This window comes from Lontra canadensis, unplaced genomic scaffold (assembly GCF_010015895.1).
Source record: "Lontra canadensis isolate GAN:19392208 unplaced genomic scaffold, GSC_riverotter_1.0 scaffold34, whole genome shotgun sequence".
Lineage (NCBI taxonomy): Eukaryota > Metazoa > Chordata > Mammalia > Carnivora > Mustelidae > Lontra > Lontra canadensis.
In genome coordinates this window covers 7,132,503-7,158,985 of record NW_022631028.1, presented here as the reverse complement: position 1 = coordinate 7,158,985, position 26,483 = coordinate 7,132,503, and positions in this window count along the sequence as shown.

The following is a 26,483-nucleotide window of genomic DNA, read 5'->3' as shown; positions in this document are numbered from 1 at the left end:
AGGAGCGGCTCTGTCTCCGGCTAAGGCTATGTAAGTGAGTTGTGGATGTCATTCAGATTAGAAGGAGTATTTGCAATTCAATGTGAGCTCTTCAGAAAATAGCTCTTATTAGGCAAGGATTTTTGTGAATCATTAACAGGCGACAGCGGTACTAGGGATTAATTTTAATAATATTTCTGTTATAAAATTCAAAGGCGATCTTAACCAAAACATGTATATCCCAGACAAGTGCACCTGTTGATAATCACAGTGACCACAGCTGAATTTTAAGACTCCTCCCTGGGTTGGAAAGATATGTAAAGCTTTGCCACTCCAAGTGTGACTCAGAGACCATCAGCACGGTTCAACCTGGGAGCACGTTAGAAATGAGGAATCTCAAGGTTCTCTCCAGACGTACTGAATCAGAGCCATATTTCAGCACACACACACAGTGGAAAAGGGCTGGTTTCAGCGGACACTTTTTAAATTTTTAATGTCCATTTATTTTCATTGATTTGGACACATTTATGTTCAACTCTATTATATCTATATATGTATTAAATGAGCACATCCTAAAAGCTTGTTTTATGTGTTTCCCGAATGTAAAGTCAGAAAGTTAACTGCGTAGACTAGAAACACAAAATGAAAAGGAATTAAAATATCACAGCAAATCACTGTTTCTTCTATTTTTGCCTTCGGATTTCCAGAAAGCAGCACAGGGAAACTAAGGAATAGGGAGCATCAACTACAGAGTCATTTCCCAAATGTCTCTTCTCACTAGAGAGAGGAAAAACACTAAATATCAACATGACAGGGTTGGAAGTGAGGAGGCAGTCTCCCAGGTGGGGCTCATGAAATCCAAATTGTCTGATTCAAGTCTTCAAGGGGAAGAGGAGCTTCATCTAACCTCCAAGGAGAGACCCATAGGACCCCTGAGAAGAGTAGAAATATGGTCTCCCTGCCATGCTGACACCCTTAATTATGGCTTTTGAGCTTTTGATGTTCTGACACATAAATAGCTAAAAATTTGCTTTTTCATTTTGTGCACTTGCAAGTTGGAAATGTCATCAAGTTTCATCAAGATTGAAATGGGGTCCAATTTGCTAAAAATGCCTCATGCATAAGGAAGTTTTGTGCTCTCTTCCACATGGGAGTCAGCCTGCACAATGCATTATGCACCTCGTGCTGGAAGGATCTTGACATGCCACTCAAATCCTGAAATGGAGGGAGCAGTCACGCTTCAGGGTCTTTGCACTTTCGGGGGGAGGGGCCCCCAGCCCTCAAATATTCAATTCCCAAATAAAATGGCTCTGGGTACTCACTACAAAAGGACTGATGTATCAACTATGCCCATAGCTTCTCCTTGCTCATTATTTCTGAGGCGCAGACTTTTATTCTGTCATAGCGCACCCCCAAAGAAAGAAAGACAGGTTAATGGCACAAAATAATTGCGATTTTTACGTCCCTTTTGCCTGTAATAAAGTATAAAATCAACAACTTTTCTCTTTAACAATGGGAGAACAAAGTGAATTAGTCAAGGAAAAGATTACCTTCTTCTAATTTCACCTTATCTTTATAATTGGGATTATATTTGCCTTGATTCTGTCCAGAATCTCTCCCTACATAAGATTCTTCACTCAATTACAAATTTTTAAAAGGGCTTGAGTTACTTTCTGGGTGCACACGTTTTTATTTCTTTCTCCAATGTTGATTTTTTCCCCCTACTCCTTTTTGCCCACATCCACACGTCGTTACTATTTTAAAAAGTCATAGTGGGCTTCAAGGCTACCAACAACCTACATCAGGGGTCTTTGCTGCCCAGCAATTCTCATCAAGGAGAACAGGATCATGAAGTTGTCAGAGGATGTCCCACTGGGGCCCCACATCTGAAAAACCAGAGCCTGAAAAGCAATGAGCTTCAAGCAGGCTTTCCAACCCATCCATACCAAGAAAGGCACCCAAGGCCTTGGCCTACAGCTTGAATGCACTACCACAAGGTAAAGTTTCTTTGAGATCTCTTGTTGTAGCCAAATCTCATACCAACTCTACATTTTGTTCCTTAATCTATCTTTATTTTAAAGATTTAAAACATATTTTTAAGCTCCTTGTCCTACATTCTAACTGGCATCTTTTGAAGATTTCCCATGCTTTCAAGCACACGTTGACCAAGCTCTTCTTACCTTGGGGTTGCTCAGACGCTCTTTGCTTTGAAAATGAAGGGTCCAGGTGATTATAAGAATTTCAAGCTTCTGATTTTACCCAGTGCTTTTACTTCTATCAGCGCCATCAAAATATTAATAGCCAACATTAATTGAATAGCTACTGTATGTAAGACACTCTATAAGCCTTCATGTATCATCTCACTTAATCATTAAAACACCCCTGTAAGCAGGAATGGTGAGCCCCACTGTACAGTGGTGGAAACTGAGGCCTAGAAAAGTTAAATTAAAGTTAAACTACTCAGTATCACAAAAAAGAAAAACAGATTTGGGCTGATTCCTACAGTGTTCTGCCTGTTCCTATTGGTTTGTCACACAATCCATTAAGGACTTTATCAGATGCCACATTCAAATGAGGAAACTGAGCCACCCAGCTCAACATGACAGAGTTAATACTGAGTGGAACAATCCAGCACCTTCTGACTCTTAGGCTGTTGGGTTTTCTGTTCTACCTCAGACATGCAGATCATTTGCATCTCTACATTTCTAGAAATCCAGGATACAAAAAAAGCTTAAATGAATCAAAAGAACACGATGAAACTTGGAGCCTTTATTTTCATGCAAATAGTCTCAGAATGAAGGTCAAGACATAAAGATTCAATGACCTTAATTGTAAAAGAATTAGAAATTCCATTAGTAACTATCACAATTTAATAATGTTCATTTTTTTTCCAAGAATGAATAATAGTTACAGGAAATTACAGCAACCTCTTAATTTCTAAGACTATTTTTTTCAAGTGCATTTTCCCAAAGATTAGATGCCTTTTCGGCTCCCAATAACAAAGAAGTTGAGTAAGAATTTTTGCCATTGAGAAGTTTTCTACCTTCAAAACTGCCTAAAACAAGAGTGGGCTATCTTGTGCAGTAGTAAGTTTCCTGTCCCTGGGGGAATTCAAGTAGAACTAGATGACAACTTGTCAAGGACATAACAAAAGAGATTCACAACCTCTTAGGGTGGGACACGTTTGAGAATGGCATAAAGGCAATGGACATTTTCTCCATAAAAATGAATACATATGCAAAATTTTACATATACTGGGGTAAGAAGCTTTGCTCTGCCTTGTCTGTATGGCAGGAAATCATTTGGCTTGGTATACATCCTATGCATCGAGGTGTGGACAACAACATGTAAACGGGGAAGTTTTTCCATGAGCTTTATCTCATCTCCCTTCTTCAACCTGGTTTTCTAATACACATGGAAGTAAGTAGTTGCAAGCTGGCATATTTTGCGTAGCCTATGTGGTGGTGTACTTAGCTTTTTTTTTTTTCACCTTATGAAATCAAGAGATCTCACATAAAAAATTCAGATTTCTGACTTGCGATGGGAAAAACACAAGAGGCTTGCATAACAGTGGGCCTGCATTCCAGCAGGGCACCAATTTGCAGAAGCTGCCTGGAGACCTCAGACCACGCCTTTGGATAGGGTGATGCGACATGACCACAGCTGCTCACGATTGCGTGCCTCAGCCTGTTCTAACTCACTGATGCTTCTGACTTCACTATGCACTTGAGTTTGCAATACATGAAACAGAAGAATGATTTTTGGTCAAAAAACTTTCAGACTGACTCTGCAAAGGGCTGGTATGGTTCTGTTTACCAGTAGTCCCTCTCAATAGAGAGATGCACTATACATAAGAAAGAGGGAAAGGTGAGCTTAGGGCCAAATCAAACATAGAGCCAAGAATCTTATGCTTTTTGCAATCACAGCCCAAGAAACAACCAAATATATTCGTTAATTTTCACTCCATATGCCCATTTTCTTCTGTTGAAATACAAAGACTCAGCAAGCATACATTCAGAAGATCAGGGACAAGATGCAGTCCTCTGAACTGGGAACTGACATTTCGAGTGCACTGACTATGAACTTGAACCTGGCTCGATTAATACCAGAATCGAGAAGGATTTCTTCAATTTTACCTGTCCTTTGCCCAATTCATTGTGGAAAATAAAAGTCCCAGCATCATGGTCAAGGAGGGAAGAAGGATCTGGGAAAGAGGAAGGGACCTGAATGGAGATGCATCCATCTTTCCACTCAATCACAAACTGGAACTCCCAGAAAAAGTCCAGGAGTGCCTAGAAAACAACTACAGGTGCCCTCAAGTTTCATAGAGCTCACCCTCCAGTACCTAGGCATTAAAATTAAGGCATAGCATTCAAGTGTTCTTACAGCAACTGATGAACAGACATTTCCAGCTGTGTCACAAAGGCTTTGTTACAATTCCTCTGGATAGTAAGGTAGGGCCATTGATTTGAAAGTCATATTGGTTCTTACCTCATTGTCACTAAAAACAGAAAAGAGGACAAAAAAAATTACTGAGACACTGATCCTAGTAATAAAAATTGTAGATCTCATAGACTTAATTCAAATAAGCCAAAGGTGGGATCCCTAAACAATCTAAAAATGGTAAGCATTTCCCCTCAATTGAAGGTTCACTGGACTTGAGCTGTATGTGAACAATGAAAAGAAAAGATTTCATTATAGAACATACAGGAAATGCTAAAAATATATCAGAGAGACCAATGGATGCAGCTGAGGAATTGATCATTTATTTCTAATATTCTAGTACTGGAACACTGTCACGTCTTCCTGTATTTTAAACCTCATCACTTGTAAGCAATATTCAACTTTCCCACATTTTACAATTTGGGTGTGATTACAAGAAGGCATTATGGATGACATCAGGGAACTATAATTTTAGTTTTGTTATTAATTGATTTTTCAGCTTTATTCAAGCCACGTAACCTGTTCTGGTCTGTTTCCTCTTCTGTCAAATTAGGAATTCTATCGCCCCAGGGAGAGCAGAAGGACAAAATGTAACTGGATATAATAATGTTTGGACAAGGTAAAATACTCTTCAGATGGAAGGTATGACTAAACATAGGGGCGTGCAACTGTAGAGATCATGTGATCGTCTCCCATAAAAACGGAACTCCTAAACAAGGAAGTTGCATTCCTTCTTAACGATGTTAAAAAAGGACATGCTTCTTTTCTCTCACCTTATAAAAGTCTTTTATGATTTTTCATTAAAGAACACCCATAGTATTTTCTCAGGTAAAATAATCAATATGCCATCTAGAAAATAAGTGATCAAAGTACTGGAATATTCCTTTATGGCTTCTGTGCTGCCATTTGTTATTTTAACATTTATAGCTTTAAACAGTAGCCCCATCTTATTTATAACAACACTGGATAGCGCTACTCATTTATCTATTTAAGAAAGGCAATTTGGAGGAGGGGTAGCTCTGGTGATGGCAATTTGTCATTAACAGCAGTTCTAATTAAATAGCCTCATCTACACATGACTGCACCATCTTGTGCATTTTCCCCAAGACTAAATATCTTCTAAACCATAATAATCCACCAGATCAAAAATTCAGCTGCTTATGAAAGTGAGAAAATAGTGATTTACATGTTACACTTTAAAAGCTTCATCAAAGCTGTAATAATTTTGTTGGATAAACAATATGATTCTTGAGATTAATACGAATTTCTAAATATGAACAATATGTACCCTGAGGAGAATATTATCTAACAAGGAACTGATAAATTATGTTGGGCAAATAATCTGCATGCTAAAATGTGTGTAATGGAGGCAGGAAATTAAATATTGAAATGTGTAAATAATACACAGTTTGGTGCATTGGTTCCCCCCACCCCTTAGCTGGGTTAAAGCCCAGCTTCAAAATTATAGATGTCCTAGTGCATGTTCTGGTCATTCACACAAGAAAAAGAATCAATGGAACAGAGGTGTGTCTCAGATTCAGGTTCACGCTGGGCAGGAAGTCGCTAAGCTTTTGATGAGCTACACTTGAATTAAATACTTGGGGAATAGCCATGGAATTTTTTTCATGAAATTTCTTCCAAAAATTACATTTAGGGATTTTTTCTCCCCAAGTAGTAACCATCTTTGAAAACTGGATAAAATATGCTGCCACTTCAAATGACGAGGGTGATATGGAATGCAGTGGAAATGCCACCGAGATGGAATTCATCTCGGTGGATTTATATGGGACCTGGATTCTCTAGCTGAGCCCTTGCTGAAAGATTCTTCAAAAGGCCATCTCACCACCCATTCCTGGTAGATCTCTCGGGAAGCCTTCACCAGAGTCAAACATGTGGGTGGCAAAACCCATCAGGCACTATTTCTGGGAAAAGAGAAGCCGAACATCTTCCCAGTTCTGCATAGGGGGCTATTTGTATAGCCCCCTATGCGGAACAGAGAGATGCCATAAGATGGGGCAGCAAAATCTGCCTCAAAGATTGGTTTGTAAAGGAGCAATAAATGTCAGCCAGGCAAAGATCATGTAAGTGCCCTCCAAACAGAGGGAACAACGTAAGCAAGAATGTGTAGGGATGAGACATTTTTGCCAAAACATGAGTAGGAGGTGGAAAATTTTTAGAAACAAGACTACAGGAGAAATCAGGGCCAAATTGTTCACATTTGCCATGCTAAGAATTTCAGATTTTTAACCAGAAGGCAATAAAGAACAAGCCGGACAAAGATATGAGTAATGCTGTCCACACACGGGGCACCCGGGTGGCTCAGTGGGTTAAAGCCTCTGCCTTCGGCTCGGGTCGTGATCCCAGGGTCCTGGGATCGAGCTCCGCATCGGGCTCTCTGTTCCACGGGGAGCCTGCTTCCTCCCCTCTCTCTCTGCCTGCCTCTCTGCCTACTTGTGATCTCTGTCTATCAAATAAATAAATAAAATCTTTTTAAAAAAATACTGTCCCCACACATAATTAACAAAGGATTGGTATCCTGAATATATAAAGAATACTTACAAATCAATAAGAAGATAATCCAAGGGTGCCTGGGTGGCTCAGTTGATTAAACATCTGCCTTCAGGTCAGGTCATGATCCCAGGGGTCCTGGGATTGAACCCCGCATCAGGCTCCCTGATCAAAGGGGAGTCTGCTTCTCCCTCTGCCTTTACCCAACTTGTGCTCTCTCTGGCTCTCTCTTTCAAATAAATAAATAAATATCTTTTTTAAAAAATCAAGTAAAAAAATATAACAATAAAAATAAATTAAATAAAGATAAATAAACAATAAAGACAATCCAGTTGAAAACTGGACAAATATTATAGACAGGTAGTTTCCAGAACACAAAGCCTAAATGACCACAAAATCATTTAAAAAGATGATTAGTTGGGACGCCTGGGTGGCTCAGTCGGTTAAGCCGCTGCCTTCGGCTCAGGTCACGATCCCAGGGTCGTGGGATCGAGTCCCACATCGGGCTCCTTGCTCGGCGGGGAGCCTGCTTCTCTCTCTGCCTCTGCTCTGCCGCTCTGCCTGCTTGTGTTCTCTCTCTCTCTCTGACAAATAAATGGATAAATAAAATCTTTTAAAAAAAAAAAAAGATGATTAGTTGTGGTAGGAATTAGAAAAGTGGAGATTAAAACCCAATGAGGTACCATTTTTTAACCCATCAGATGTAAAAATCTGAGAATACCGAGTCAATGAACATATGGAACAACCAGAACTGTCACACACTGTTAAGAGGGACATGGTTCAATCAGAGAGAAATTTGGCAATCATCAGTAAAAGTTCAGGATACCACCACTCTTTGACTCAACAATCCTTCTCTTTGTAATATACCTTAGAAATAAGTCTCGCATGTATCTATAAACATACGTGTGTAAGAAACTTTATAGGAGTGTTATTTATATTTTTTCAAATATTTTGAAATATATTTCAAAAATATCTATTTCAAATATTTATACTTGAAAAAGTATAAATAAACTCAATGTCTATCAAAAGGATGTAACTCCAAGCATGGCATATTCAGAGTGCAATATTAAATTGCATGGAAAATGAACTAGGGCCATACATATCAAAGATCAGTCTCCTACGTACAATATTGAGCAAAGAAAAAGCAAGAGCTGCAGAAATATATAAACCTTATCATGTGAGCCGTATGCCAGTTTAAAACATGGCACATAATAACCTATATTGCCTGGAGACACAAAACTAGGTAGTGAAATGTAAAGAAAGCCATGGGAGTTGGGAAGGATAATTGCCACACTTAAGAGAAGGGTACCTTAGTGGGTGGTGGCAAAGATCCTGGTACTGTCTGCTTATTATACTGGAAACATTTGCTTCCAAAGCAGGGTCGTAGGGATAGGAGCATGCATTATAATGTTCTTTGTACATTTGTATATGTTCGGAACACCTCAAATGAGAATTTTAAAAAGAAAAAAGAGAGAGAGCTCACTTGGATAGCTGGAAGGAAAGTGGAAGGGGATGGAGGCCAGCAGGAAGGGGAGGCAAGAAGCAGTGACCAGCCTCTACCTGTAGAGACAGGTGCCTTCAAAGAAATGACACAAATTGCATTCTCCCAGGAGGACTGGACAAGATGCGGACTTCACCTGAACCTGAATCTCAGAACTGCCAGAACCTTACATCCCAAAATATCCACAAATGGGCAAATACACTGAAAGCTGGAGAGCTCAATACAGCTGCATTCTAATTCAAAAGTAATACCAACTTCCTTGCAGGGGGAAAATAAAGCTAATTTAACCTTCCAACCCCAGCTCCATATTTATTATGTGTTGATAATAACATGGGGGATGTTGTAAGGATTAATAAATTCATTTCTCAAGCTTCGTAGATAAAAATGTGCTCCATAAGTATTTTAAGAACTATGAAATGGCGTGTTTATTCCAGTGTCCCAATCAGCCATTCCTTAAACCTTATCTCCCACTTCTGCATTTTGAGATGAATATGGGGTCTTTGAAATGACTGCTCCTAACCTTTGGGGATTATGCATTTTAAGCACTGGTTCACAATGAGTATGTGACCAGATATATGTCACATAGGGGAAAGTCTAAAAATATAATCCCTAAGAGGTTAATGACATAAATTGTATTTGTAGTTTCAATTTGCTGCAATAATTCTAAAGACTTTAGAGTAAGTGACATTGGCCTTAGCACCCAATGTCTGCCAATACAAAGACATCCTGATTGGGGGGTCTGTCAGGAATAAGCTAAGGTTTGGGCTGGAAAGCAGCAAATTAAGTCATAAAATTCAATGGAAATAGAGACGATTCTCTTTATGAAGATAATTGAAGAAAGTTTCTTTGAGTAGTTTTCCTAGAAGCACATTTGGTTTATACCAATTCACCCACACTCCCTTGCGTAGCCCCCTTTCAGAAAAAGCACATACTTGATTAAGGCTGACTCTCTTTCAAGGGACAGTAACACTCATGGCCTAGCAACAAAGTCATGAGTGCCATGAGGCTCACACATCTCTTGATCTTGGCCTTGTTATTTCCCTAGTTGAACAAGTAATTCTGGCCATTTTGTGATAATTCCACATATATCCACTTATTCCACAATTACGTACCAAAGGTATGTCTTTCACACCTTTCCTTGACCAGCTGCATTAAAGTCAGTGGTTGGGTAATATCCCACACTCAAGTTGTGGATCAGCATTTCCCACCTTGTATTCTACGATGTTAACAGGTCATTGTTTGCCAATCACTGTGTCTTCTTCCAGGAAAATCACAGGTCATACTGATATTGTCAATTCAGGAAACTGAATAGCCAACTAGATTAACTCTGGTAATCTAATGTCTCTCAAATTCATCAGGCCATGGACACCTGTCACCATCTCCTAACACACTGGAATCACTCGGAACAGGGTTCAGTAAACATTCTTCTCTATATGCATCCTGTGGCCTCATTACTAGCATGAGAAGCCAGATAGACGGTGACACCTTATTTCATCGAATGATGTGACAGGCAGCTTCTAAGATGGACTCCAATGTTCCACGTCTCCTGGAATTCATGACCTTGCACGATCCCCTCCTTCTGAGTATGGAGGGACTTGTGACTCATTTCTAACCAAAAGATGACAGGATGTCACCTCTGGTATTAGTCACAGATGTGACCTCTGTCTTCTCTGCAGACTGTCGCTCTTGCTGGCTCGGATGAAGCAAGAAGCCCACAGGACAAGAAACTGAGAGCTGATTCCTTCCCATAGCCCTCAAGAAATGAAGTCCTGCCCATAATCATGTGTGCTTTGAAGTCAACCCTTCCCTAGTACAACCTTCAGATGAGACATTAGCCTTGGCCAACGCCTCAACTTCAGCCTCGTGAGGGGCCCTGAAGCAAAGGGTCCCACTAAGCCATGCCTGGATTCCTTACCCATAGAAACCGTGAGATAATAAATGTGTGTTATATTAAGCTTCTAAGTTTTTGATAATTTGTTATGCAGCAACACCAGCTAATTAAATTAATTAATTATCGTTTATGCATCAGTGCTGTGCATGGAGATCTATAATGTCATATACTAATAGTACAGCTAACACTTATACAGCCCTTACCACGTGGAGACACTGAACATTCAAGGCATGTTACTATATATTTTCTCATTTAAGCCTCCCAAGAACCCCTAGGACCTCTCGCTGTGCACATTTTATAAGGTGAGCAAACGGAGGCCAGGAGAAACTGAGTGACTCCCCAGCATCTCATTTCTGGGCATTGGTAAAGCCGGACAACGACCCTCCCTCTTAACCGTGATGCTATAATAACACTAACATACACAAAATGTGGGCTCTGATGAGCTCCACGAGGAAAAGTTATGGGGTCTTGAAGGAGGAGGTAAGGGAGATTTAACCCAACCAGGTAGTGAGAGACACCGCAGTTGAAATTTCAACAATGAGCAGTAAGCATTTACTAGAGAAAGGCAGGAAGTCCTGGGAGCAAGAAGAGCAAAGACCATGGCCCTGTGGCAGGCAGAAACTGCCCGAGGCAGAGGGAACCAAAAAAGTCAGACACTGGGAGTAGGGCTGAGGCTCCAGGAAAGATTAGATCCGAGGCATAGGACAGAGTATGGTGTTGTGGACCATGTTAAGGAGCTGTGACTTCACCTTAAAAGCAATGGATGGAATGCCACCAGAGGTATTCCACAGGGCTGAGAGGGAAGAGAACACTCACAGGAGCATAGTTGCATTGGAGACTACCACCGCAGATTCGAAAAGAGAACAGATTGAAAGATGCACGGATAGATATCTGAATCTATTAGGTCGGTTCAGGCAGGAGACAATGGCAGTGACCTGGACCAAGGAGGAGGTGGTGGGGAAGAAAAGCGGGCACCACCAGGAGATGTTTAGGAGAGGAAAATCAACAGAGCTTGGATAAGGGGAAGTGAGGGAGAGTTCAAAGACGGATGACTCATAGGTTTCAGCCGCGCACAACTTGAATTTTATATAACACACACCAATTGCAGGCTGATGGTTACATGATTTCCAAAGTCAAAGTCAGCGCTCAGGAAAGTTGGCCCCTGGAGTCAGGTTTGTGGTTTCCCCATATATCACAACATAAAACATAGAAAACGTGCTGCAGAAGGTTAGGGGTTGCAAAACATCCCTCAAAGGCACCTAGGGGCTTTGACTGAGGACTTCAATCACTCATTTAAAAATCAAACAGCTTTGGTTTTAGAAAACAGATTTTTTTTTAATGAATGGGCTAATATAGTGTTGCTCCAGGCATCATTTCAAACACTCTCTGCAGAAATATTTCCAAGTCTCAGTTTGCGTCACCAAACTACAGCACCAAAGGGACCTGCCCAGTCTGCTCCACCACACGAGCTGCGCAGAATTCCACAAACCTCACTCCTTCCTTCCACAGCGGCCCAGGGCTCCTACGTACCCCCGACCCCAAACCCCACCCTGGCAGCCAGTTGACACGACATTCCTGAATGTCACTTGGAGAGGTGCCCAGAGTCCACCATGTAAATATGAAACCAAGTTTCTTTCATTCTGAAGACAGCAATGGCACTGCTCTAGCACAAAGCATGCTATCTTGTTGTCTAGTTGTCCCCAGATAACCAAGCCACCTTCCAAGCCAGACAAAAAGATCCACAACCCAAGCCAGACAAAAAGATCCACAATCCAAGCCAATGGCAGACCAAGGTAGCATGGTCCTCTAGAGGCTTATGGCTAGTCCAGAGCTTTTCTCCAGCTCCCATTTAGTTTTTGCTGGCCTCGATTTCCTTATCTATACAATGGGTATAATCATAGTTATCCATAAAGTTGTTGTGAATGGTGAAGGAAGTGATACCCAAATGTTTCCCACACTGCCTGAATAGAGTATGTTCTTCATAAATGCTCATGATTATGATTATGCCCTGTCTGGTGATATTCAGAGAAGGAGTGAGAACATGGAAGGTAGAAAAAGGACAGCCCTTGGCTAAAAGAGCTTCATATTCCAGGGGAAGAGACTGAGTAAAAATGAAGGCTTGTAAGAGGGGCATCAGCAAAGATATCCTGCCATGTCCTTACACTCATCCCTTGACCCTCCCAATGTTCTTGCTGTTCTGATCCTAGAGAGAGACTCCCTGGGGAGCTCTGGCACAAATTTGCAGAAATAAATTTGAGGAACGCAGATCTGGTGGAAAACAAAACAAAACAAAACAAAACACCAGGTAACACATCCAGAGACCTTTGCCTAAGAACGGAATAAAGCGAATCACTCCACTTATCTGCCTCAGGTCCCCTTCCACAAACGAAAGGAGCCATGTCTGATTTATACACAAAGGTACACCTGCACTTGGGAGATGATCAGAGGAGATGCTAATGGAACAGACCCCTGTAGAGCAAAAGCAAGGAATCCGGTGTGTACAAGGCGCCTAAGCTCAGAATGCAACCGATGCTGAGCCAAGCATCCAACCAGCAAGATCCAAGCTTGGGGGCGAGAAAAATGCTTCCTCTTTGGGTGAGACAATGACTAGCAGTTTTAGAGCTCAGCAGGGCAAAGCAGAATACGGTAAACTGAGAAAGGTTGTAGGAGAGATGATCCCATTGCAAGATGCCAGAGCTACGAGAGAACAGTCCAAGGAAAGCATCATAAAGGACAGAAAATGAACACTGGGTGGAGAAAGATGATCAAACGGAAAGTAAAGGTCGTTGCTGGAGAAAAACAAACCAAGCCATGATCCAGAGGAGGGAATCAACAGCGCACATTGGGAGGAAAGTGAAGTACATGAAAAATGAGCATATAGCTTTGAAGAAGCATCATCTTTGAAACCATCAGCTAACGTCTCGTTTCATTGCTTAATTTCGAAACAGGTATCAGTCAGCACCGGGGAGAACGGAGACCAAAAGAGCTTCATCTCCCAAACAAAGCCAACCTGCAGAGTAGAAACACAGGTCTCAAAGCCAGACCTTCAGTTTCCTATTTTTACACTTATCTTAGACATTAGCATCTCTGGCTCAATGAGGAAAACGTGAAAAAGTTTAATCTCTTTCACTTCTTCGATGAACAGGAAAAAGGTGTCCCAAAATGCAGGCAACTGCGGTTCAACCGAAGACTGAATCCAACATTATCGAGAGACTAGGGCTCTCCTGATAATCCTGCATGTGCAGGGGTATAAGCTAGCTTTGAATGCATGTCTTCTGACTTGGAGAAGAATAGTTCAGAGTGTTGAAGGGCTGCTCCATCCAGCGTCTATCATGCACTCGTCCTCTGAGTCTCCAGTTCCGGGTAACATTACCAAATATTTGCATGTCACTCCCCACTGTGGACGTTGCCAGACTTTTCAAATGCATGACACTCCCACTCCTTCCTACGGAAGGCAACGTGCTTCTCAGGCTGTACCTGTATGTCAGGATTCTTCGATATTGGAAGCACTAACTTTCAAGAAGCTTTATCCATAAATTTGGGAGGTAGCTGTTCAAGGTGAGGCTCAGGATTTTGCAGATTCCGTGATCGACAGAAAGTCAATCCCTATCAGCGAATTTCTACTTCAAATCATCAACGTACCATAAAAGCTGAAAAAAAACAAAAACAAAAACAAAAAAAAAACTGTCTGGCTTTAGCTGGCAGGTGTGCCCAGGTGGCACCCGATCTCTGGACAGACTTTGCAAAACCAAATGCACCCCACCACCGTAAAACCACTGGCAGCTGGTTTTAATTGAAAGCTCTACACGGAGCGCAGAGGGATCCGGGAAACACAAGTGCATTTGTGGGAAAGGCGGCTGCGACCTCCGCCTGAGGGCTTCGCACACAACATCATTTAGGATCCTCTTCCCCCAAGTGCCTTAGAAATGGGTGGAAATTATGCAGGCTGGGCCATGTTGCAGCCTCATCAAAAATAGACTTGTACATTTTTCCCCCTGAGGTCACGTGTTAGGTCACCCAACACAAGGAACAATACGCGAAGCCATCCAAAGTGTCGATTCGCCCCATTTGTATGTGGTCCGTGATGGATGGATGAGCAGAGATTAAACGAGACCCCTTTCTCCGAGGCTAACGTAAGTTACAGTTCCACTTACATGTCAAGCCTAAGCATAATATTAACATATACATTGATCTGGCGTTTTTAGAAGGGTAAAAAAAAAGGTTTCTAATCATATGGCACCGCATACAAAATTTATCTAAGTAAATAATTATTTTTAAACCCAAGATTTAGGCAGCTTTAGCATTCCACATTATGCTAATGCTTGACAATTACTAAGTGTGGGTATCAGCCAGTGGGTTTTTTTTTTTTTTAAGTTTAATTTAAAGCAATTTGACACGGAAAGGTTATTACTTTAGTTGCCAATAAAAGCTGTACTTTTAACATAAGTGTACAGTAGGCCCTAGGGTATGTGACTATTATCTTTCCCGCAATTATGTGGTGTTCTACATAAATGTTAAAAAAAAAACTTAGAAATATCAGAAGTACTAACTTAGATACAATATGAAAGTTGAATAGAGAGAGAACAGGGAAAACCCGATTATTTTAGGCACAACATGGGTTGAGGTTTCCTCCTAGAGGTTATATTGGGAACAGCACCAGCTGGCTTTGAATAAATTAATTCAAACTATATCTTAAAAACACACACTTAGCAACCAGAATATCGATTTTATGAACATTCTGTCTTGAGATGCAGTTGTTCAATTTCACAAGCTAAATGCCATTAACAGTAAGAGCAAGTCTCTGAACCAATTAACCTATTTTCTGGAGTCGTTGTGCTACCAAAATAAAAAGAACATTTCTCAGATGGTATTTGCCATCCTAAGCTTTCATATGTCCCCGAGAAAAGAAAATAATTTATTGCCAGTAATTGGGTAATCTAAACTTTTCTCCCTTCCCTTGATCTTTTAGGAAGATAGGACTTGAGCAAAACAAAACAAAATAATAATATTTTGTTCTTAAAAAGACAGAAGGCAGCCCTACGCCAGCTCACCTCCCTTCACCTTTTTACATTTGTCTCTGAGGTGTTCATATTTAACTAATGGGGGGAAGTCAAGGAAAAGAGGCTAGAAAAAATTTAATCAATAGCTCCTGTCAATTTTTCATTATTATGGGATACTCCCTTCCTACCATAGGAAATCACTCAACAAAAGTAAGGCCAGCAAAGACAGGGACATCCACCCAGCCATCTGCTTAATAGGAACATTTAATCCATCAACAGTGCCCAAGTGGGGCCTCAAGGGAGATACAGGGCTGAGGAAAATGGAGTCCCACACTCTGCCCATGAAGATTGACCCATGGGAGTAAAAGGTGCACCTGACCATCACTTTATCATCCCTCAAAATAACCCGAAGGGATAGGTAGTGTTCTCCCCACCACCACCGGCCCCCAAATAGGTTCCACAACCCTGGGATCAAGACCCTGACATCATAAACCTGAGCAGAGATCAAGATTTGGACACTCAACGGACTGAGCCACCCAGGTGCCCCAAGGGGTAGGTGGTGTTCTTACCAGCATTTCCCATATAAGCAAGCTGAGGTCCCAAAGTTACTGGTGGTTGGTCGTACTCGGAGCCCCACTGCAGCCTGTCTGCCTGACCTCGGATAACCAAGCAGGTGGAAACACGTGCTTTCTGCGTTTGAATCTTAACTTCACCATTCCCCCGCTGAAAAACCTCAGCGAAATGACGTGCCTCTGTTTGACTCAGTCTCCCTATCCATAAAATGGGGATGATCAATGTGCCTCTGTCAGAAAGCTGTGACAGTACGGTGTTGTGTAGGGAGCCCTTAGAACCTGACGCAGAGTGTACGCAGAGTGTTAATAAACACCAGTTCGCTTCGTGTGACTGCTTTTCGCCACATACCTATCAGCTCTCGTTAAAGGTCTTTGTTTCCAGTCTCTTTGAGAGACTCCCAAATAAAGGAGCCTTCCAGGAACAAGGCTGGACTAGAACTCAGTTACAGAACGCGAATGTTCTCAAAGAAGCCTCAACAGCAAGCAGTTTGTTTTTTCAAGCATTCTCTTTCATTGTCCCACTTCAGTGCAGAGGAGACCTAATTTTAAATTTAGCAACTTCTATTTTGACTCTTTCTCAGCAGCCCCGAGGGTCTGCCTGTCTTTTTCCCTGAGGCACAAACTTGGATCTCATCAGGTTTGTGAGTGAAAACAAGCGTCTGGCTAGGGAAGGTTCCTGCTTGCCCCACCCAGAACCGACCTACCGGTCTCTATCAGCAATAACTGTCCCCTAAAATCTGAAGGGATTACTTTATTTCCCCAGCATCTCTACTCCATTGGACGGCAAGAATCATATGCCATGAAGATGTTTGCAGTACTTGTGAATACAAAACTACTACAGGCCCTTGGAATCGTTTGGCATCTAGTCCATGAATAGAACCTTTGGATATTCACAATAAAACTACTGTAGAGATTATCATCACCCACAGTTTCAAAAAAGGGGAAACTGAGCCTCATCAGTTGAACCGCAATGACCCACCTGGACCAAAGACACATCACATCTGTGGTCTGACCTTCTCCACAGAGCCTCCCAAATTTAACAGAGAAGAAGCAATCTATACGTGAGACTTTCTGTTGTTTTGATCTGCACTAAAAGCCTTGTCTCCCACCCTAGTTATGGTCTTACTTCCCTTTCAGATGCACTGTGGCAAACATCTGTTATATTTGCCTTCCTCCCCCTGATTGTAACCTTATCACAGTGTTCCTTTGAAAGCTTCCCTTATCAGTTCTTAGTCCGTGGGGCTTACTTAGCAGGGCTCACCTGCCCCCAAGATTGGGTGTGAGCACCAGGATTGGTCAATCAGAGCACTTATTAACCTGACCAAAGAGACAGGTTCAGGGACTGGCAGGCAACCCAAGCCCAACTCCTGTTTGATGTCCACTGGAAGCACTGAAAAGGAGGAATTGTCCTTATCATAGGATTGCTCCCATTCTACACTACAAGCCTAGAGCATTTAGAGAATCTAAGGGAAGAGAACCTACCTGAAAATTAAGCCATCGCAGAAAGGAAAGCAGATGGAAAGTAGAGAAGAAAGCAAATGTTTCTATCAATATTCAAGTGCCTGGATTCAGCCATGCCTGAAGCAATGCTATCTCCTAGATTTTTTTCAGTTACATAAGTCAATTTACATTTTAATTTATATCAAAGTGGGTTGTGTTTCTTGGCTTTCTCTGTAATATACTCATCAACAAATGCCTACATCTGTAAACATGCTGCCCTCCTTCTGAGTTATGACCTTAGTGTGTGCCTGTTATAGACAGTGAGGGTATAGGGAAATGAAGTGCCTGTGATTCTTTTTTGATCACTCCTGGCACATTTCTCCAGGTCCTTAGGGAATATAGATGATAAATAACAAAGATGATGCCTTGCCCAGCCCAGTCCATTTCTTAAATAGGAAAGCCACCTTTCTCTTCTCTCCTATGCTTAAATGAGTGGGGAAATAACTCAGGTGTCATTTCTGCTAACAAGAACATCAGTAGGTTCTGTGTAAAAGAGATCCACAAGACTATTGAGTCCATCAGGGCACTTCTTCTCAAATTTGGGCTCTATTTTGTGCCTCTGGGTACATTCAGAGGAAAAGGTCTTAGGTGAAGATCTCCAGGATGGCAGGAATATGCTTCCAAATTGTATTGCACTGGCTGCTTCTCCTATAACATACACTTGGCATCTACTGGGAAATTTTCTAAGATCATTTCCCATCAAATTAAATAAACTAATGTTTATCTGCAGATATGATTCTCGGCTGGGAATTGGTCACCCTGGACAACAACTTATGGTCCAAAGTTAGCAAGCCAAGGTGTGCGGCTTGACCAACTTGGCCAAAGTAAGGGACTATCTACCAGTGGCCACTAGGAACATTTCTAAGAAACAGAATATGGCAGAGATCTAGGCAAGAAAATTTCAGTGTAGGAAACTATCTGTCTTCCAAAAGAAAGTCTTAAGGCCAATTAAGGATGGCTTAAGGCCCAGAAATGGTATCTCTTGGGTTCAAAGAGAGTGGAAGTATGGTGTATGGACTTCTCACACAGCTATGACCTTGAATTCAAGCTCAGCCATGAGCTCTGTAACCTTGGGCAAGTTACTTGACCTTTTCTAAGCCTCAGTTTTCCTCCTTATATAAATGGGACTAATAAAGACTGTGGGATTGTCATGGGCATGAAATGAATGAGCCCCTGAATGTGTAAAACATGGAGGACATTGCTTTGCATGCAGGAGGTGCTCAACCAACGTGAACTCTGCCATCAGAACTAATTATAATCATCACAAGAACCAATTATATGGAAGGGCTTCTCAAACAAGGACGTTTGACAGAACTCAAGAACAACATAGTCCAGGACTTGGGAGCCTAAATTTATAGAATTATAAGAAGCTGTTTCAAGAAAGGACAGAAAAATCTCATCAGACCTAAGAAAACTTCCAACCAAAACCGACTTCAGGCGGGAAGTCTGAGCTTCTTTTTCTAGCATCCAACCCAGACAGAGTTGAATGTGGCAAAAGAAACCAGGGCAGGGTACCCAGGAAGCTTGATCAACCAAGTCAATAGATAGCAAGACCTCAACTATGCTAGGATAAGATTCTGGGCAGGACAAGCTCTATTCCCTGACTTTGTATGATTTTCTTTCACTTCAGTTTCTGGATAACAGATCCTTTTGAAAACACTCACTTTTGTCTTGGGTTAAATAAAGGAAAAGAATTTTCACACTGGAAGCATAAGATAAAGGGATTGGTGCACCCCCAGAGGACAGCCATGAGTCCACAGAATAGAACCGTCAAGTATAACCACAACATATGGAGATGTGAGAAGAAGAAGGAAAGCCGTGGCCCCAGAGATAGTTTCATGAGGAGATTTTCTTTGTCAGTATGAAAGTTTGCTTCCCTCAATGTTTTTCTTAGTGATAACAAACTGGCCTCTTGTTGAACTGACCTACTACATCCCATAACAATCTCTTGGAAGGTTTTTTGGAAATAATACAACTGCCATGATAAATGCTTACTTGAAAAGTGATGCTTTTAAGAAACCTTGAGTCAATTCTTAGACATTCATAAACAACCTAGAGCTCAGAATGTTGTTTTATCCCTTAAACGGAAGGCCTGGAGCTATAGACCATGTCTGTGGTTTCACGAGGTGACCGGTTTATGACTTCTTTAAAAGACTATCTCAGTTCAGTGTAAGAGAACTTGTCCCATTGCTATGCTAGTCATATTAGTCCTTCCCTTATTTGGGGGAACTAGATTGAGAAGTTAACAGTAACTGTGTTATGACTTTGAAGGGAGCTGAGACAACATCATTCCTTGGGCTTAAATTGGGTCCCTTAACAATGATCCTATTATGCTTGTTAAAGTGTTAACAATGAGCACTTTACTCTTCAAAATTAGGAAGCAATGTGGAATTTACTTAGAGAATTTGGGAAGGGAAGGGCACATGAGTAGCTCAGTCCATTAACCATCTGACACTTGATCTCATAGTTGGAAAGGGTACCTACTCCAAGGTTTGATTTGAGAGGCATCTGAAGCCATGCCCCTCCAAATATGAGCTCTTGATCTCTTTTATTGGCCACAGTAACTAACCTTCTTCCCTCACTGACTCCTTCCCAGACATCACTCCCCCTACTCCCAACTCATTCTTGAGGTACGACATTCTATTCTGAAGCACATGCTATGATAATATATGTATTTTGTCCAAGTTGTTGCTGTTGTTCATAAGTGATAAGCTGCAAGTCTCACAGTTGGCGATATAGAATTGCAAAATACAGAAGTAACAAGGGAAGTTCTGTCATCCAGGCAGGGAGCTGCCTAGTTAAGCAGCACAGCACAGGGGACATGGACCAGGGACATGGGGACAGACATGCAGGCAGTGCGCCTCGTACCCCTCTTCTGTTACCCTACTTCTGAGCAACTCTAACTTCTCTGATCCAAATATATTCTCTGAAAAAGAAGGAAAGAAAATAATCTCTTCAAGTTTCATTAAATGGTTCACAGGCCACTTTTTTTTATTCCATTCTAAGTAGAACCTGGTTACATGATTTAAATGCTGCTAATGAAAGATTTTCTCAGCTCTGTTAATTAGTGTCAATTGCAATTGTGGTTTCTGTTTCAAATCCATTCTTGTTCTCCACTTTACCCTTACATGATTCTAGAAAAGGCTGCAGCAGGCAAGAGGTAACCCCTAATGAATCACGTCTAGGCAAAATGGTTGGGGTGAATTCCTGAGAGCCCCACTGAAGTCTGTTTATCGATCCCATACTGAGGAGCCCCACAAAAAGTGAGAAGGAGGCATATAACAAACAAGCCGATGGAGAGGTATCAAGGTGGAAAGGTGTGGTGGGAACAGAAATACACTTCAAGAGCATTTGCTGGTGTATCACCTAGGAAAAATGAAGCTCTGTGGGTGGGATTCCAGTTATACCTGGATTATTGAAATGGCCGAACAGATACCTATAGGAGTGCATTTCATCTCCATTCATTCATTCATTTCATTTCATTCATTCATTCAATCAATAGAGCTCCTACTTGGGGTGTAGCTTACAATTTTACTGGAAAGATATCAAAATTAATTATACAAAAGGATGGGTGGATGGATGGAAGGATGGATGGATGGATGGATGGATGGAAGGATGAATGGAAAGGTAAGTAGTAGATACTGGGTGATAAATACAGAAAGTTTAAGTAAAGATAAGATGATCGTTCCTAATAGGACTGATTTACTCAGGGAAGAGAGTTTATATTCCAAATGACATGCAGAACCAACATTTGAGGGGGTTACAGAATTTAGCCAGGTTAGGTTTGGGGGAAGGAGAGCAAGAACAATCCTATCTGCACCGCATCCAAGCACCTGTCTTCCATGGTGCCCACAGCACCAAAAAGCAGCCAAGAAAACCCAGCAGTTTGGGAGGACAGCTCATCATCGAAGGTCCTGCTGCTGTCTTTGGCAGTTGGGCGTGGCTAGATTTGGCAGAATGAGGTGGGGCCAGAGAACTCCAGCCCTTCCCTCCTGGAGAGAAGCCGTGGCTGTAGGCAACATAAAATCTGCAGACAAGAAGGACTTTCTAGAGTTCTCAGCTTAAACAAGAAGAGAAATGACCCCAGTACTTGCTGTAAAGACAGGGAGCAGACATGTAGACTTGAAGCTTTGGAGTAATGGTATCCCTCCGCAAGTATTATGAGTTACGGTCACATGTGGCTTGGGAATGAAAACCAAATGGCAAACAATGAAAGCCTTTCAAGACAACCAGTTCTGGCAAATGCTTGGAATCCTGAGCTCTTTGGTAAAAGAGAATTCTTCTTCCTATAAGTCACGTGCCTCTGAGTAATTCCATAGATCAACAAAAGCCTTCAGGGCCCTAGACTTAACAATAGTCAAAGGGAGAGAGATGATTATTTCAGCTCCTTGGGGCACCTGAATGGCTCATTCCATTCAGCAGCCAATTCTTAGTTTGGGCTCAGGTCACGACATCAGGGTCACGGGATCAAGCCCAGGGATCGAGACAGTGCCAGGCTCTGTGCTCTACAGGGAGTCTTCTCGAGGATTCTGTCTCTCTCTCTCTCCCCTTCTGCCCCTCCTCCCTCTCACTCTCTCTCTCTAAAATGAATAAATAATTTTTTTAAATTATTATTTCATCTCCCTTTGTGTGCTCACTTGGCCAGTTGCTTTACATGTCAAGAGTTAGTACCCAAATACACAGACCAAGTCACTGTCTAGATTTGAATCTTAGCTCCAACACTTGGCAGCCAATGTGATCTTGAGCAAGAGAGCAAACCTCTTTACCTCAGTTTCCACACCTGAGAAATGGAGGCAGCCACAGCGCCCACCTCAGAGGGATGTACAGCAAAGTCAGCACAAAGAGATGCTAGGGCAAAGTCTGCCCTTAAGAGGGGGATGGCTGATCCTCCCCACACCCCATGGAAGGCTGTGTTTAACAGATAAGGTTCAGAGAAAATAAGAAAAATGCCCAAGAACGCACAGCTCAGGAAACAGCAGAGCTGGGATTCAAACACAGGTTTGCCTTGCTCTGCGTTTTCCCCACTGACTCTACAGTTTGCTGTAAGCACTTAGTGTATGTGAAGGCATGAAAAGGCAGAAAACAAGGTGGTTCAAGGGCCTGTTTTCTTTTTTCTTTTTTTTTTTTTTTTAAGATTTTATTTATTTATTTGACAGAGATCACAAGCAGGCAAAGAGGCAGGCAGAGAGAGAGGAGGAAGCAGACTCCCCACTGAGCAGAGAGTCTGGTGGGGGGCTTGATCCCAGGACTCTGGGATCATGACCTGAGCTGAAGGCAGAGGCTTTAACCTGAGCCACCCAGGTGCCCCAAGGGCCTGTTTTCTTAAGAAGACAGAGCAGTAACCAGCAAGGATTCCTTGCCACCCTCCCCCACCAAAAGCACCTTACCTGGCAACTTGTTGGTCTTGGGCATATGCACATATGTAATATGTATAAGGTATTTTATTTAAACACCAGTATCATTTTTGCACAGATGCTCCTTACCCCCCACCAGATAAATGGTCTTAAAGATACTGGACCTTTTTTTTCAACCATTACTAATCACAACTATATTGAAATGTTTGTTATGTAGTTATTTGTTTAGACTCCATTTCTTCCAGGAGAATGTAAGCTTCACGAGAGCAGGAAGCAGGTACTTCTTTAAGTAATCTATCAGCCTTAGATCCCATGGTTGGCCTGTAATAGAAGTGCAATAAATGCTTGATGCATGGGGCTCCTGTGTGGCTCAGTCAGTTAAGCGTCTGCGTTTGGCTGGGGTAGTGATCCCAGGGTCCTGGGATCGAGCCCCTCATCAGGCTCCCTGCTCAGCAGGAAGTCTGCTTCTCCCTCCCCCACTATCTCTGTCTGTGTTTCCTCTCTCACTGTGTCTCTCTCTGTCAAATAAATAAATAAAATCTAAAAAAAAACAAAAAAAACTTGTTTGATGAATGAATGGACTTTGGGGTCAGGAATGAAGCCATTAGGGGCCATGGCTACAAAGGTGGGTGGGTCCTGGAGAGGAGCATACTGGCCATAACATGATCTTCTTAGCAATGGAAGCAAAAAGGCCATGAAGTCAAAAGTTAAGTCACATGTTTTTTTTTCTACTATCAAAATAAATTGACACCAAGTATTTACTAAATGCCACTTCTCTATTAAGCATGAGGGAATTTGAATGTTTGTGTGTGTTTTAGTGAGGGATATTTATTTTGATACTGTTTTGTGAATACCAACCCCATAACCTAATAGACTGAGGTTGTCTGCCCAGAAAGTTAAATTACCTCAATCCTCTGGAAAGAATACAAGTGTCAACATGTTCCGATTTCAGAGTTTAGAATTCTAATTTAATTCTCAGTACACTTTTAAATTAAATTTTAAGCATTTTTATGTGTTTTAAACAGTTTTAAATTAAATTTTGAACAAGTGTCCATTACATTGTTCTCATTTAAACCAGGGTGGGTCTCCTAATACCCACCTGCCTTGTCCACTCTGGCCCTCCACACCACACCATGACATGGCTTTTAGGACCCAGCTAGGGTTCTAAGGAACCCAGTTTGAAAACATAGCCGACATTACCACAGATGACACCTTCAAATACCAGCTACCCGCACCTGTGCTGAGATTACAGGGAAAGCAGATACTCCCAGCATTATATCCTCATAGCAGAACAATGAGGTGAACTCATGTCCCTTTGACTCAACCCATAAAGCCATCTGAGTGTCCCCCTCATCATCTCAGCTATAATCCTTACCTTAAATTCATTCTTCTCACAATTTAAAGGTACCTGAAGTAAATAATTTGTGGTGCACATTTGCAATTTCAGATCTCGCATCGTCTCTATATTTTTTCACATAAGTTCTAATTTCAAGGAAAAGACACACGAATACACATTTGCACTGTGTGCCAAAGTACAGGATTTTTCCAGCTCAAACGAGAGAAGCTCCTGGCCTCATGGGACGAATGCTCGTGAATTTCTTTAAGTGACTTCCTTCATTCACTCACCTTAAAAGTCTTTCTTCAGCGTACACTATAGTTCTATATCTCCAGAGTCAACACATTTCATTCGTTGTGTTGGTCACAGTAAACATATATCCTCTGTGTGCCTGTCCAGTGACAGACTGGCTAGAGACAACAGGCAGGAAGAGCCAAGAGCCTGCCTCCATGGAACTTACTGCCTTGTCAGGGACAAAGATGGCTTCCACTAAACAAATCAATTAGAAAAGCCCAAGTAGTGATGAGACCCATGAATAAAGTAAACAGGATCCTGGGATAGACCGCAACAGTTTTTACAAGCTAGCTGAAATATCAGGGGAAGGGGATCTACCGATACAACCGCTAAAACCTGTTGAAAGTCTAAGAAACAGATACTGAAGGCAGTACAAGGCGACTGTATTCAAATGTCTCCCTCATGAGCTATGTGCTCTGGGTGATCTTTACACTTGGTAGGAAACACAAGAACCACATTCCAAAGCCATCAGCGCATTTTCTTTAAGAACTGCTGTTCAGGATAATTGTCGCATTATCATTAAAGTGGTTTGACCATGTGGGTCAGTAGATTTGAGTAAGTTACCATATTGATAACAAGTCACAGGGCATAGACACACGAGAAGGGGGAAAACAGTTCCTCTGGCAAAACACTGCAGTGTGGTTGGAAGCACAGAGCTATGGAATTTAGAGTAAAGGTATGTGATTCAGAATGCTGCTACCAGTAAGCGCCTTACAGTCAAGATTGGTCTTGGGGCGCCTGAGTGGCTCAGTCGTTAAGCGTCTGCCTTCGGCTCAGGTCATGATCCCAGGGTCCTAGGATCGAGCCCCACATCAGGCTCCCTGCTGGAGAAAGCCTACTACTCCCTCCCCCTCTGCTTGTGTTCCCTCTCTCGCCGTGTCTCTGTCAAATAAATAAAATCTTACAAAAAAAGGTTCGTCTTGAGGGGAAGTGCCCTTTGGATAAGTAAACAGAAGCAGAGGCTGCATTTCAGGTGGAGAGAATGGTATGCACAAAAGTATAAGAGCTACACGTCCGATCTGTCCTTCCATCCATGTGTCTGTCCACCTGCCCATTATTGTTTCTGTCACCAACCTAAATGCTTCCCATACCTTACCTCACTCCGTTTTCACAATAATCAATAGGTAACAAATGATTCGTTATTACCCCCATTTGTTTTAGGTTGGGTTTCTGACAAGTAGAGTCTAAAGCAGGAGTCCAGGCGTGTGTGGCATACCAGGGCCAGCAGAGCCCAGACAGGGGAAAGAGAAGGAGGCACCTGATCAGCCACAAAATTAGGAGGGGGCTCTCATTCCTGGGGTTGTGCGACTTGTTTAGCCTTTCATGGGGAATGTGTCCTTAGATTTTGTGCTCCAGATGCTTCACTCTGCTCATCCAGAGCCTGGGTCAAGCTCTTTAAAACCACCCTTCAGCGGAAGGAGCGAAGCAAGCCAGTAAAGCCAAAGGAGCCGGTGGGGAGCAGGGCCCCGGGTGGACTCTAGCCATAATCTCAGTCGTGTTCTGCAGCCCAGGAGCTGGGCTTGTCTCCTCCCTGTAGCAACAAGCCACTGACTGCCCGTGAGGAGGACACACGTATGAGCTGTCCCCTGCAGCACCAGTGGGCTATGTGCAGGGCTGGCTACAGGGATACAGAGGGGCCACTACGTGCACCTGTCACCTCATTTTGAAGAAGAATCTAGTACGTCCAGAGGCAGCACATCTTTAATTGCTGCGTCTCTGAGAAAGCTCTGATAGGTAGCATTTGCCCATTTTCCTGTTAAGTACGCCTAACCAAGGCTGATTTCAAGCTACCAACGTGATCTGTGAATGGGGAGTTGGCCAGAGACGCACCCAACCAGCATTGGCGGACCCCAGTTTGCATGAAGCATGAAGCTTGAGCAGCGTCTCGAGACTCAGCGGGGAAGCAGAAGCTGATCTCAAGCAGTCTGACTCCACACGTCAAGGCATAGCGGCAGGGCCACAGAGCATAAACCTGCAAAACTTTCCTGCAAAGGGTCAGATAGTAAACGTGTTCTGCTTTGCAGCCTGTTGCCACTACACAGTTCTGCTCCTATTGTGTGAAAGTCTCCACGGACGGTGTATAAAAGAAAGATCTGGCTTGGTTG